The 12,500-nt window shown below is 36.0% G+C and overlaps 1 non-coding gene across 1 annotated transcript; it reads right to left on the minus strand.

Moving 5' to 3' along the window:
- Positions 1-11,229: 11,229 nt before the first annotated feature.
- On the minus strand, positions 11,230-11,348 carry LOC132150044 (5S ribosomal RNA). Its single transcript, XR_009435294.1, has one exon. It is a non-coding gene; the product is annotated as a 5S ribosomal RNA (ribosomal RNA).
- Positions 11,349-12,500: the final 1,152 nt, after the last annotated feature.

The following is a 12,500-nucleotide window of genomic DNA, read 5'->3' on the forward strand; positions in this document are numbered from 1 at the left end:
TGAAAAAGTCCAAAAGTACTAACCTGGCCCAAACCTGCTTACATTCTGAGATCGGGCATTGACTCTTTTTTTTTTTTTTTTGCAAGATTATTGGACAATTAGTGAAAATTTCCTAAAGTACTAACCAGGCCTATTAGATAATTACTGAAAAAATCCAAAAGGACTAACCTGGCCCAAACCTGCTTACATTCTGAGATTGGCATTGACTCTTTTCTTTTTTTTTGCAAGATTATTGGACAATTAGTGAAAATTTCCTAAAGTACTAACCAGGCCTATTAGATAATTACTGAAAAAATCCAAAAGTACTAACCTGGCCCAAACCTGCTTAGATTTGGAGATCAGTTGAGATCGGGCATAGCCAGGATGGTATGGCCTCAAGCGAAGGAGGCTGCAAAGAGAGGGCTATTTAAAGATCAGCCACTATAATCGCCAGTGCTTTATATAAGTAGGGAAGGAAACCTTTTTTTTTTATTATTAATTAAAAATCACAAAATAAAAACATTAACAATACATCTCCACAAATATTTAAAGATCTTCCGGTAACAGAACTTCAAAACCAGTCCAAGTTTTTACAATTTATGGATTATTCCTTGTAATACATTTTTCAAACATTTCCATATTCTCAAGCATTTTGCAATAGTCATATAAGACTTGTATTTCCTCCATCATGATCTGTTTATATAATAACTTTATCGCTATCTCTTTTTTCTTTTGTTTCATTATATTTCTCCTTCTCCATATTGCAAATCTTGCAAGCGTTAACTTAAAATTAAGAGCATAGTTATTTTTTGTCCTTCCATTGAAGCCAAATAAAAGCAATGTATCCCATTCTTCCAAAGTAATGTTGTCATTATACAGAAAATCACATTCCATCTTTTTTAACATTTCTATAAAATCACTTAACTTTCTGCATTTTAAAAATAAATGTAATACACCTTCCTTTTTCTCCAAACACACTTTGCACATTTCATCTTGCGCTAACCCAATTTTACTTAAAATCATTTCTGTCATCACACAATTGTGTCTTAATAAAAAATCTAAATTTTCCAAAACCGGACTTTTAAAATTCAATCTTACATTTTTCCATATATTCGAAGCATCAAAATTGTCAAATAACTTTTCCCAATATTCTATTGCTTTAGGCTTTACAAAAACAGTCTTACTTAAACAGGTATAAAACATCTTAATGACACAATCATTAAAAACAATCTTATCATCCCCTGCTTTTAAAAAAACCTTTGGTTTCTCATTCTCAGTTTCTTTTTCATTATCCTCAATATTTTTAATCCAATGTTCTGGCAATGCTAATTTTAATTTTGTATATTGTTCTTCAATTTTCCCTTTGTTTTCTATATCTTCTCTTTCCTCAAGTGAATCAATTATTGCTTGTGTAGGTAAAAATCCAGGTTTCACTTCATATAAAATGTCTTTTATTTGTCTAAAACCTACTGCGTACCAGTTTTCATAAAACATGTGCTTTTTGCTTTTATTATTTTGATTTAAAAATAGGGGTTGCTGTAGGTACTGTTTTCTCCCTTTAATCTCTACGTACACATTATCATAAAACATTTTCCAACTTCTCAACAATTCCTTATAAAACTCTGGTATATTTTCTATCATATTATCCTTAAAAGCCAACCATAAAAAATCATCTCCTATTTGTCCGCATTTATTAATAACATAATTCATGACACTTTTCCATGGAATGTTGTCTTTGTTAAAAAACTTTTTTACTGTTTTAATTCTCATGCTTTTCATTCTCAGCCATGGATCTATTAGTCCTAATCCTCCATCTTCCACCTTTCCATCCCAAAGAAACTTTAAAATCATAGTTTTTATTCTCTTATATACCCAAATTGGTAAACTAACGACACTTAAAACATACCACATTTTGGATAAAAAAAGAGAATTCAAGACAAGTACCTTCCCTTTTAGAAACAGTACTCTCTGTTTCCAAAAATTTAATCTTTTTTCCATTTTGTTTACAGTTTCGTCCCAATTTATTTCTCTAGTTTTAATTTCATCATATCCAAGTGTAATGCCTAAAATTTTTATATTATTTTTTTGTTCTTTTAACTGCCAATTTCTTTTTGAAATGTCCACTTTTCCAATCTTAATGTATTCGCTTTTTTCCTTATTTACTTTTGCACCCGAACCTCGACAGTATTTATCAATAATTCCCATAGCTTTTTCAGCACTATTAAAATCTTTTAAAATCAGAGTAGTATCATCTGCATACTGAAACAATTTTTGTTCTATTACATTGTCTTCTATTAAAAAACCTTTTATTTCTTTTTCTCCATTTATTGCTAAACCTAACGGTTCAGCAACTAAAGTATATAATAAAGCTGATAAGGGACATCCTTGTCTTATAGATCTAGATATTCCTATGAAGTCTGTTAAAAAACCATTTATTTTAAAACAGCTAAAAATATCTGTATGAAAACATTTCATCCACTTTATAAAATTATTACCAAAACCAAACTGTTGAATTAAATCAAATAAATATTTGTGCTCAACTCTGTCAAATGCCTTTTCTAGATCTATACTGATTAAAAAACCATCACTCTTTTTCTCTTTTATGTACCAAATTAAATCTCTAATGCTTGTTACTGTATCCACTATATCTCTTCCTAATACGCCATATGCTTGATTAGTCGTAATGTGGGGAACTACTTTTTTAAGTCTATTCGCTAAAATCTTGGCTAATATTTTATAATCTGTGTTGAGCATACTTAATGGTCTGTAATTTTGCAAATCATCTTTATTCCCTTTCTTTTTATAAATTATTTTAATCATGCCCTTCTTCATACTCTCACTCAATTGTCCATTCTTAAAAATGGCTATGAAAAGATCTTTCAAAATAGGTATTAAAACATCTTTAAAAACCTTATAAAATTCAGATGATAAACCAGGACTTTTCCCATTACTTAATTTCATTATAGCTTCGTTTATCTCCTCTTCTGTTTAATCACTATCACACATTTTTTTATCATCCTCTTTTACTTTAACTTTGATTTGATTTAACAAAAATACTTCATCCTCCTCATTAACTCCCTTTTTCTTAAATAAAACACCAAAAAAATCCTTCACCGCTTTTAAAATCCCTTCTTTATCTTTTATATTTTTACCTTCCATTGAAACATTCTTTATTAAAATCAGCTTTTTGTCTAGTCTTTTCTGCATCATAGAAACACTTTGTACTTCTTTCCCCTTCCACTGTATTCCTTATCTTACTTCTTATTCTAGCACCCACACATTTGTCCTCTTCCACTTTTTTGAGTTTCTCTTCCAATATTACTATTTTCCTAATATCCGTATTTCCTTCAGTTATCTTTTTCATTTCATTTTCCCATTCTTTATTTAGTTCCCTTTCTTTAGCTCTTTTTGCTTTCTGTATTTTTTTAGAACATTCAATAGAAAAACCTTTGATATCTGATTTTATATTGTCCCACCACACACATATTGCTTCATCATATAAAACATCATCTACGCTATTAATAATTAGATTTTCCATTTCCATTTTATACAATTCGTTCTTTAAAAGCTGTGTATTAACCACCCATACACCTGGTCCTCTCTCAACTCCACTAAAATCCATCATTACGTATAAAAAATCATGATCACTCCCGCTATACATTTTATAAAAAACTTTTGAAATAAAATGCTCAAATCTTCTGTCACATAAAATGAAATCTATTCTGCTTTGTTTTAAAATTGTATTAACCCACTGTCTTCTCGAATATTCTCTTTTGACTCTGTTTCTATCTCTCCATACATCTACAAATTTATGTTCAGCCATCATACATTTCAATTCTTTTCTTCCAACATCAGCTCTATACACCATAAAATCTTCAACATCTATTCTTTCTAAAACAGTATTAAAATCTCCTATAACAATGACATTCTTCCATCCATTAATCAAAACACTCAATTCTTTAAAAAAAGTAACTCTTTCCATATCTTCATTTGGAGCATGTATATTACATATTGTTATTTCTTCTCCCCTATCCATAATTTTAACAGTTAAAATCCTGCCATTGTTATCTTTAAATAAAACATTCGTTGATTCTACTACTCCCCTTCTAATTAGTATTGCCAAGCCTTTTTTCTTATTTAAGTCATTACTGTACCATATTTCTCCATCCCAACATTTTTTAAAATCATTAACTATTGTTTCATTCCATCCAGTCTCTTGTATACATAAAATATCACTTTGTTTTGTTAAATTCATTATATTTTCAAACTTCAGCTTAGATGACAACCCTCTAACATTAATGGAGACCAAACATAAATTACTCATAATGAAATAAAAGAAAAAAAACAAACCAAAACAACCCATCATACATATGCGGTCTCTCTTAATATCTAGGAATTTAGATCTACTTTATCTTCATTTAGCCTTGCTCTGTCTTCTCTTCTTAACTTTTGTTTCTTTAATACTTGTTTAATATGTATTTCCGGTACTCTTAACATTTTACGTCTTCTGTTCATAATGTCCGATATTCTGCTTTCAAGCTCAAGGTTAATTTCATCAGTTTCCTCATCACTTACGTCCTCTTTATTCCACCCAGCTGCAATTTCACTCGTTGTTGCACATTCCTTTTCTTTCATTTGTCCATCATTAGCAACAGTTTGATGTGTCTCAGTCTCCATTATATGCACTTCAATTTCTTTATCTGCGTTGTCCTCTCTCCTCGTGGAGTCCTCCTTTCCTTGCTTACTTAAATCATCTGAAATCCCATTCACCTCCTGTGTTTCATCTTTCCTTCTATTTCTGCTTGTCTCCTCCATGTGCTCCTGCACCTCTATCTCCATTTCTGCATTGTCCTCCTCTTCAGATTCACACGTACACCTCATCCATGTCTTTTCACAGCTTTGGCACCGCGGGGCTTGGCAGTCCCGAGCAAAATGCCCCTGTTCCTGACATTCTCTGCAGGTATATTGAGGACAGTCCTTTTTTTCATGCTCTGTGCTTGCACATATTCTGCAAGTCTTTAGCTGGCCGTCATGAATTACCCTGAAGTATTTTGGTCCCTCCTCTGTGTCAAATCTCACATTGTATGGCAGAGTCACAATGTCCTGTGGGAATCTTACTCTTAAAAACCTTGTTCCATCTGCAACAGTGGTGCCAGGATAATATCTCCTTCTTAATGGGAGAATAGAATTTACACCCCAATCCACCAGTTTTTGAACGATTTCATCATCTTTTATGTAGTTTGGCAAAAGCAAAAAAGAGACCATTCTTTCAGTTTTACATAGTTTTTTGATCTCACAAAACTGTCCATCAATCAGTAGTCCATCTATTAGCTTATCACAATCCATCTCATTCTCCATGGTTAGTTCATAGTCAAAATTACTTTTTTTCCTCAGTCCATACAGCTTTCCAAATCCAGTTTTCTCTTCCACTGCCTTTATTATCATCATCACAGATATTTTCTCTGGATCATTAACAGTCATTGTTAGCGTTGCTTCTTTTTTGTAGTCTCTCTGATATTTCGATTGGCTTTTTATCTTTTTCATTGTCTCATTTCTTTGAACTGCTTCTCGTCTTCCATCAGTATAATTGCTTGTTTGTTTACCTTGACTTGTATATAGCTCGTCTGTTCCTCTACTCCTTGCATCCATTCCATTCTTCTTTCTCCTTGTGGCAACCATTGCCCATGTTTCTTTGTCATCTTTATCCTTTCCATTGTCCATTTCTTTGTTTCTTTCAGTGTAGTCGTTGTCAATGTCAATGTCACCTTTATTTATATAGCGCTTTAAACAAAATACATTGCGTCAAAGCAACTGAACAACATTCATTAGGAAAACAGTGTCAATAATGCAAAAATGAGAGTTAAAGGCAGTTCATCATTGGATTCAGTTATGTCATCTCTGTTCAGTTAAATAGTGTCTGTGCATTTATTTGCAATCAAGTCAACGATATCGCTGTAGATGAAGTGTCCCCAACTAAGCAAGCCAGAGGCGACAGCGGCAAGGAACCGAAACTCCATCGGTGACAGAATGGAGAAAAAAAACCTTGGGAGAAACCAGGCTCAGTTGGGGGGCCAGTTCTCCTCTGACCAGACGAAACCAGTAGTTCAATTCCAGGCTGCAGCAAAGTCAGATTGTGCAGAAGAATCATCTGTTTCCTGTGGTCTTGTCCTGGTGCTCCTCTGAGACAAGGTCTTTACAGGGGATCTGTATCTGGGGCTCTAGTTGTCCTGGTCTCCGCTGTCTTTCAGGGATGTAGAGGTCCTTTCTAGGTGCTGATCCACCATCTGGTCTGGATACGTACTGGATCCGGGTGACTGCAGTGACCCTCTGATCTGGACACAGACTGGATCTGGTGGCCACGGTGACCTCGGAACAAGAGAGAAACAGACAAATATTAGCGTAGATGCCATTCTTCTAATGATGTAGCAAGTACATAGGTTGTTATGGGAAGTGTTTCCGGTTCCGGTTTACCTAATTAATGCAGCCTAAAAATCCTTTAACGGATTTGGATAATAAAAGCATATTAGTATGTTATGTGTATGCCAGGTTAAAGAGATGGGTCTTTAATCTAGATTTAAACTGCAAGAGTGTGTCTGCCTCCCGAACAATGTTAGGTAGGTTATTCCAGAGTTTGGGCGCCAAATAGGAAAAGGATCTGCCGCCTGCAGTTGATTTTGATATTCTAGGTATTATCAAATTGCCTGAGTTTTGAGAACGTAGCGGACGTAGAGGATTATAATGTAAAAGGAGCTCATTCAAATACTGAGGTGCTAAACCATTCAGGGCTTTATAAGTAATAAGCAATATTTTAAAATCTATGCGATGCTTGATAGGGAGCCAGTGCAGTGTTGACAGGACCGGGCTAATATGGTCATACTTCCTGGTTCTAGTAAGAACTCTTGCTGCTGCATTTTGGACTAGCTGTAGTTTGTTTACTAAGCGTGCAGAACAACCACCCAATAAAGCATTACAATAATCTAACCTTGAGGTCATAAATGCATGGATTAACATTTCTGCATTTGACATTGAGAGCATAGGCCGTAATTTAGATATATTTTTGAGATGGAAAAATGCAGTTTTACAAATGCTAGAAACGTGGCTTTCTAAGGAAAGATTGCCATCAAGTAGCACACCTAGGTTCCTAACTGATGATGAAGAATTGACAGAGCAACCATCAAGTCTTAGACAGTGTTCCAGGTTATTACAAGCAGAGTTTTTAGGTCCTATAATTAACACCTCTGTTTTTTCAGAATTTAGCAGTAAGGAATTACTCGTCATCCAGTTTTTTATATCGACTATGCAATCCATTAGTTTTTCAAATTGGTGTGTTTCACCGGGCTGCGAAGAAATATAGAGCTGAGTATCATCAGCATAACAGTGAAAGCTAACACCATGTTTCCTGATGATATCTCCCAAGTGTAACATATAAAGCGTGAAGAGTAGCGGCCCTAGTACTGAGCCTTGAGGTACTCCATACTGCACTTGTGATCGATAGGATACATCTTCATTCACTGCTACGAACTGATGGCGGTCATAAGTACGATTTAAACCATGCTAATGCACTTCCACTGATGCCAACAAAGTATTCAAGTCTATGCAAAAGAATGTTGTGGTCAATTGTGTCAAACGCAGCACTAAGATCCAATAAAACTAATAGAGAGATACACCCACAATCAGATGATAAGAGCAGATCATTTGTAACTCTAAGAAGAGCAGTCTCAGTACTATGATACGGTCTAAATCCTGACTGGAAATCCTCACATATACCATTTTTCTCTAAGAAGGAATATAATTGTGTGGATACCACCTTTTCTAGTATCTTGGACAGAAAAGGGAGATTCGAGATTGGTCTATAATTAACTAGTTCTTTGGGGTCAAGTTGTGGTTTTTTGATGAGAGGCTTAATAACAGCCAGTTTGAAGGTTTTGGGGACATGTCCTAATGACAATGAGGAATTAATAATAGTCAGAAGAGGATCTATGACTTCTGGAAGCACCTCTTTCAGGAGCTTAGATGGTATAGGGTCTAATATACATGTTGTTGGTTTAGATGATTTAACAAGTTTATACAATTCTTCCTCTCCTATAGTAGAGAATGAGTGGAACTGTTCCTCAGGGGATCTATAGTGCACTGTCTGATGTGATACTGTAGCTGACGGCTGAATGGTTGCAATTTTATCTCTAATAGTATTGATTTTAGAAGTAAAGTAGTTCATAAAGTCATTACTGCTGTGGTGTTGGGAAATGTCAACACTTGTTGAGGCTTTATTTTTCGTTAATTTAGCCACTGTATTGAATAAATACCTGGGGTTATGTTTGTTTTCTTCTAAAAGAGAAGAAAAGTAATCGGATCTAGCAGTTTTTAATGCTTTTCTGTAGGATATGTTACTTTCCCGCCAAGCAATACGAAATACCTCTAGTTTTGTTTTCCTCCAGCTGCGCTCCATTTTTCGGGCTGCTCTCTTTAGGGTGCGAGTATGCTCATTATACCATGGTGTCAAACTGTTTTCCTTAACCTTCCTTAAGCGTAAAGGAGCAACTTTATTTAAAGTGCTAGAAAAGAGAGAGTCCATAGTTTCTGTTACATCATCAAGTTGTTCTGAGGTTTTGGATATGCTAAGGAATTTGGATACATCAGGAAGATAACTTAAAAAGCAGTCTTTTGTGTTAGAAGTGATGGTTCTTCCATACTTGTAACAAGAAGTAGAATTTACAATTTTGGCTATATGAATTTTGCAAAGAACTAAATAATGATCTGAGATATCATCACTTGGCTGAATAATTTCAACACCATCAACATCAATTCCATGTGACAGTATTAAATCTAGAGTATGATTTCGACAATGAGTAGGTCCTGAAACGTGTTGTCTAACACCAATAGAGTTCAGAATGTCTATAAATGCTGATCCCAATGCATCGTTTTCATTATCAACATGGATATTAAAATCACCAACTATTAAAACTTTATCTGCAGCCAGAACTAACTCGGATGTAAAATCACCAAACTCTTTAATAAAGTCTGTATGGTGCCCTGGTGGCCTGTATACAGTAGCCAGTACAAACATAACAGGGGATTTATCATTAACATTTGTTTCTTTGGATAATGTTATATGAAGTACCATTACTTCAAATGAGTTATACTTGAAGCCTGCCCTCTGAGAAATCCTGAAAACGTTGTTATAAATTGAAGCAACACCTCCACCTTTGCCTTTTAGACGTGGCTCATGTTTATAACAGTAATCTTGGGGGGTGGACTCATTTAAAATAATGTAATCATCAGGTTTTAGCCAGGTTTCTGTCAAACAGAGTACATCTATATTATGATCAGTGATCATATTATTTACAAAAAGTGTTTTCGTAGAAAGGGATCTGATATTCAATAAGCCAAGCTTTATCATTTGTTTATCCATATTGCTTCTGTTTTTTATTTGTTGAACCTCAATTAAATTGTTAATCTTAACTTGGTTTGGACGTTTTTTGTATTTTCTAGTTCGGGGAACAGACACAGTCTCTATAGTGTGATATCTAGGTGAAAAAGTCTCTATGTGCTGAGAATTAACTGACCTCTGTGACGGGAGGCAGCTAGCAGACGGTCGGTTTAGCCAGTTTGTCTGCTTCCTGACCTGGGCCCCAGTTAGTCAAGTATAAACACTAAGACTATTTGCCATATTTATAGAGAGAAGAGTGGCGCCACCCCAGGAGGGATGAAGACCATCTCTTTTAAACAGGTCAGGTCTGCCCCAAAAGCTCGTCCAATTGTCTATGAAACCTATGTTATTCTGTGGGCACCACTTAGACATCCAGCCATTGAGTGATGACAATCTGCTATGCATCTCATCACCACGGTAAGCAGGGAGGGGACCAGAGCATATTACAGTGTCTGACATCATGCTTGCAAGTTCACACACCTCTTTAATGTTATTTTTAGTGATCTCCGACTGGCGAAGTCGAATTTCATTAGCGCCGGCATGAATAACAATCTTACTGTATTTACGTTTAGAATTAGCCAGCACTTGTAAATTTGCCAAGATGTCAGGCGCTCTGGCTCCCGGTAAACATTTGACTATGGTGGCTGGTGTCTCTATATTCACGTTCCGTACAATAGAATCACCAATAACTAGAGCACTTTCATCAGGTTTCTCAGTGGGTGCATCACTGAGTGGGGAGAACCTGTTTAATGTTTTGATCGGAACAGAAGAGCGGTGTTTTGACCCACGACTACGCTGCCTCACCGTCACCCAGTTGCCCTGCTGCTGGGGCTCTGTTTCCGGAACCGAACAATGTACAGGAATCCCTGAGCTAGACGCATCCAAAGCCGTATCTAGAGCCCTAACATTCTTACTGTCCTCAATTAAAGTTTGGATGCGTGTCTCTAATTCTGAAATCTTCTCTGTCATCCTAACTATTTCCCTGCATTTATCACATGTGAATCCCTCATCAGCGACAGAGATAGATAAACTGTACATGTGGCAAGAGGTGCAAGAAACAATGATAGGAGAAGCCATTACTCACCGTGCTTGATGAAAATTCTTACTGCGGTTGTTTGATGAACTTGTGAAAAACTGGAGCGAGGGAGAGGAGAAAAGAAAACAGCGATAGGTTCGAATGAAAACGCTAATGACAAGCTAACGAGTGCTAACGCTTTGCAGGTGTACTGCACTCACGTAAATAAAATAAAAGTGAACCATCAAAGTTAATCTGATAAGATTGATCGATAATATCAGAAATATGGTGTGAATTAAGTTATATTTTACCACTTTAAAAAACAGAGAGTGATAGTAAGATAAAGATTCTAGAGAAAAAAATAAAATAAAAACAGCTACACGGAGCTACAATTTGCTACAGAAGGCCAACAGGAAGTAGAGAAAACACTGTCCAACAGCGACCTCAGTCCTCAGTCTCTTGGTCTAATATCCGTTCCGGTTCAGTAACTGTAATATCCGTCATTTTGAAAAAATAAAACCCCAGACAGTAAAACTGTCTGAGGTTTAAACAAAAAATAAATTTAACTTATAAAGTTTAAGTAATTATCAAAAGAAAACACAATAAAACAAACAAAAAAAACAAACAAAAAAAATAGGGGAGAGCCTTTCCCTCCCAAACTGCCACCTCACACTTCCTGGATCGTACCAACTCAGGGCGTGCTCAGGTTGGTATGGCCGTAAGCGAAGGAGGCTGCAAAGAGAGGGCTATTTAAAGATCAGCCACTATAATCGCCAGTGCTTTATATAAGTAGGGATGGAAACCCAAAAGCTTACAGCACCTGGTATTCCCAGGCGGTCTCCCATCCAAGTACTAACCAGGCTCAAACCTGCTTAGCTTCCGAGATCAGACGAGATCGGGCATAGCCAGGTTGGTATGGCCGTAAGCGAAGGAGGCTGCAAAGAGAGGGCTATTTAAAGATCAGCCACTATAATCGCCAGTGCATTATATAAGTAGGGAAGGAAACCCAAAAGCTTACAGCACCTGGTATTCCCAAAAGTACTAACCAGGCCTATTAGATATTTACTGAAAAAATCCAAAAGTACTAACCTGGCCCAAACCTGCTAACATTCTGAGATCGGGCATTGACTTTTTTTTTTTTTTTGCAAGATTATTGGACAATTAGTGAACATTTCCAAAAGTACTAACCAGGCCTATTAGATAATTTCTGAAAAAATCCAAAAGTACTAACCTGGCCCAAACCTGCTTACATTCTGAGATCGGGCATTGACTTTTTTTTTTTTTTTTGCAAGATTATTGGACAATTAGTGAACATTTCCAAAAGTACTAACCAGGCCTATTAGATAATTACTGAAAAAATCCAAAAGTACTAACCTGGCCCAAACCTGCTTAGATTTGGAGATCAGTTTAGATCGGGCATAGCCAGGATGGTATGGCCATAAGCGAAGGAGGCTGCAAAGAGAGGGCTATTTAAAGATCAGCCACTATAATCGCCAGTGCTTTATATAAGTAGGGAAGGAAACCCAAAAGCTTACAGCACCTGGTATTCCCAAAAGTACTAACCAGGCCTATTAGATAATTACTGAAAAAATCCAAAAGTACTAACCTGGCCCAAACCTGCTTACATTCTGAGATCGGGCATTGACTCTTTTTTGTTTTTTTTTTGCAAGATTATTGGACAATTAGTGAACATTTCCAAAAGTACTAACCAGGCCTAATAGATAATTACTGAAAAAATCCAAAAGTACTTACCTGGCCCAAACCTGCTTACATTCTGAGATCGGGCATTGAGTCTTTTCTTTTTTTTTTTCTTTTTTTTTTGCAAGATTATTGGACAATTAGTGAAAATTTCCTAAAGTACTAACCAGGCCTATTAGATAATTACTGAAAAATCCAAAAGTACTAACCTGGCCCAAACCTGCTTAGATTTGGAGATCAGTTGAGATCGGGCATAGCCAGGATGGTATGGCCATAAGCGAAGGAGGCTGCAAAGAGAGGGCTATTTAAAGATCAGCCACTATAATCTCCAGTGCTTTATATAAGTAGGGAAGGAAACCCAAAAGCTTACAGCACCTGGTA

This window comes from Carassius carassius, chromosome 9 (genome assembly GCF_963082965.1).
Source record: "Carassius carassius chromosome 9, fCarCar2.1, whole genome shotgun sequence".
Taxonomy (NCBI): domain Eukaryota; kingdom Metazoa; phylum Chordata; class Actinopteri; order Cypriniformes; family Cyprinidae; genus Carassius; species Carassius carassius.